Genomic DNA, 3,356 nt, shown 5'->3' on the forward strand with positions numbered 1-3,356 from the left:
CTGCCGAAGGCGGGGGCCCCAGAACGAACGCCCCCTACTCCAGCTCCCACCACCAGGTCACTGGCCGGGCTCCCCTGACAAGCAGGGGGCTCGGCCGAGGCAAAAGTGGTGTGGGCGGGGGCGGAGCTCAGCACGCTCCCACCCGCCCGTCAACGCGCCGTACCGGAAGTTGCTCGAGTCACTCCTCACTTCTTCAGATACTAGAAAGTGAGTCCATCTGTCCTTATATATTAGAGAGTGAAGTGATTTCAGACAGCAAATAACAATAGCAGGCATGGGTAATGAGAGAAGAAACCTAGGTCTCAATTCAGTCCAGGAACATGCATTGTCTTGAGGTTCATTATCAGTTGCAATTCAGCAGTCTCTCTTTCTAATCTCCCTTTCAAATTCCTTTGTAAGATAATTGCTAATCTTAGGTCAGTAACTGAATGTCATGGAAGGTTAAAATGTCCCTCCACTAGTTCTTTAATATTGTGGTTTCTAATAGCAATAGAAAAAGTAAAAGTCCAGTAGCACCTAAAAGACTAACAAAATTTATGGTAGGGTATGTGCTTTCATGAGTCATTGCTCATTTCTTCAGACATTTCCATTTATTCTTTGCATCCTCCTGGACTGGATCCTCCTGTACCAAACCGAGACCTATGTTTCCTGTCTCATTACCAGTGCTGATCTCTCCATGCCTACTATCCCACTGCATATCACACCTAATCCAATCACACCTGCTATTGCCATTTGCATTTGAAATCATCTTTATAAAGTACCTCTTATTACATTTTATGGCACACATGGCCCAGCCCAACAAAATGACATTTATGTCAGAACTGGCATCATGAGTGCCACAGGAGGTGGCGGTGGCTACAAGCATGGATGGCTTCAAAAGGGAATTAGATAAGCATATGGAGCAGAGGTCCATCAGTGGCTATTAGCCACAAGGTATGGATAGGGGCTCTGGGGTAAGTGATGCTCTGTCTTCTTGGTGCTTGGGGGGGTCAACAGTGGGAGGGCTTCTAATGTCCTGGACCCACTGGTGGACCTCCTGATGGCACCTAGTATTTCTGGCCACTGTGTGACACAGAGTGTTGGACTGGATGGGCCTTTGGCCTGATCCAACATTGGCATCTCTTATGTTCTTATGACAAATGAGTACAACACCTCTGATGTAGAGAGCTCTTCTTTTAATGATACTCTGGAGGAAGACTTAAGTTCTTATGTTGCTTTCTCAGCTTCAGAGCAGACAGCAATCACTGATAGTTTGGATCAACTGAGATCTAGACTTCTGGTAATTAAGAAGGGTTGCTCAGCATTAACGGCCCAGATCTCCCTTTCCCAAAAGGTGGGTGCTGAAGTGGTTTTTGGTAAAGCCAGCTCTAGCCCAAACTTCCTCTGGCTTATTCAACCCTCCAGAGGTACCTTCTGAAGACAAAGTGCTTCCCCCATCCAATGAATGTATTTATATTCATCCCGCTAATGCAGGTGAGGGAAATGAGGTAATACCCAAGTGCTGCACTGAGGATTTTGAATTGGGAGCAACAGGGACTTTGACACAGAATGTAGTGGATAACTCCCCCAACCCCACATAAAGTGTCTTCCCTCAAAAATGGATGTATTTTTGTAGACTCAGAGTGTCAAATTCTATTTGGATAGAATTGGTTCAATTGACAACTACAATGATTGTCCTGGAACCTTGTAGGGGGGGAACAGGTGTCCAGGAGTGCTTCCTCACTGACCATGTTGTGTCCTGCTGGCTGGGATATTCTTGTAAAATGGGAAGTGATTAGTTCCATGAAGGGTGACGAGATACGGAAATGCTCGGACCCCTTCTAATCTCCATCCCGTCCCAAGGAATGACAGTGTGCAGGCCCAGTTAATTCCCTTCTCTTCTACTGTGATGCTGTGTAATGCCAGGTCAGTAAGAAATAAGACCACAATTCTCCAGGAGACTATCTTGGAGAGATGCCTTGACTTGGCATGCTTGACTGAGACCTGGGTGGGTGAGGTAGTTCCCCCAGGATACTCAATCCTCCATCAACACCTGAGGGATTGGGGGGGGGCTCAGAGTGGTAATATTCACCCAGGCCTGTTTTCCCTTCCAGAGGATCCCTGCACCAAACATCACTGCCCTTGAATGTGTTGGCCTGGCTTGGGGTGTCATGGAGAGGTTGGGAGCCCTGCTGGTGTACCAGTCACCCAGCTCACCAGCAGACTCCCTTCTGAGGCTATCAGAGGCAATAGCTGAATGGACACTACATTTCCCTGGACTGTTGATCTTGGGGGACTTTAACGACCATGCAGAGACTTACTTACGTGGTGCAGCCTCAGACTTCATGGCTGCTATGACAACATTCGGACTCTCCCAGGTTGTATCAACCCCCACACGTTAAACAGGACGTATGCTAGATTTTATCTTTTGCACAAGGCTTGATCTAAATAGTGCAATTGGTTGTGAACCACTGCCATGGTCAGGCCACATCCTTGTAAGGGTTGGTTTGGGGATGGCCATTCCCCCCTACAGGGGCAATGAATGCTTGCTCGCGGAGACTAACAGACCCTGATGGTTTCCAAAACGCTGTCAGATTTATCTGGACCTGCCAGAAGTTCCCTCAATGAGCTGACTGAGATTTGGAACAGAGGTCTTCAGGAAGCTATCAATCGGATTGATCCCCTGCACCCTCATGTCTCTGAGGCTCCTTGGTATAATGAGAGTCTAAGAGATTTTAAGACGTTCAGATGGCTAGAGCAGAATTGGCAATAAACACAGGATGGAGCTGTGAGAACACACTACAGAGCCCAACTGAAGGCCTATGAGGTGTCAGTGAAAGTGGCGAAAAGATTATTTTGTCGCCTCCATTGCATCCACTAGCTGGCAACCAGCTCAGTTATTCAGATTGGTTTAACAACTGACCACCTCTTTGGCTGCTGAATTTGATAACAGTAGTGGGATGGGGGCTCCGCTTGCAGTCTGGTTCTTTTTTGGACTCCTTCAGCCTTGCGGATCTTGACAGGATCCTGACAGCTGTGAAGCCAACTACCTGCTCCTTGGATCCTTGTCCCTCGTGGCTGGTAAAATCATGCCACGAAGTGGTAAGTGGCCCTTTGAGACAGATTATTAATTTGTCTCTCTCACAGTACTGTTTCCCCAGCCCTCTTAAGGAAGCAATTGTTAGACCTTTGCTAAAGAAACCCTCCTTAAATAAAAAGGAGCTGGCCAATTACCGCCCAATGTCTAATCTGCCTTTTCTGAGGAAGGTAACTGAGTGAGCAGTAGCCGAACAGCTCCAGGTTTTACTGGATGAGACATCTGCCCTGGGCCCTTTTCAATCAGGCTTCAGGCCTGGCTTTGGGACTGAAACAGCACT

The sequence above is a fragment of the Gekko japonicus genome, unplaced genomic scaffold (genome assembly GCF_001447785.1).
Source record: "Gekko japonicus isolate JY-2015 unplaced genomic scaffold, Gekko_japonicus_V1.1 scaffold2935, whole genome shotgun sequence".
Taxonomy (NCBI): domain Eukaryota; kingdom Metazoa; phylum Chordata; class Lepidosauria; order Squamata; family Gekkonidae; genus Gekko; species Gekko japonicus.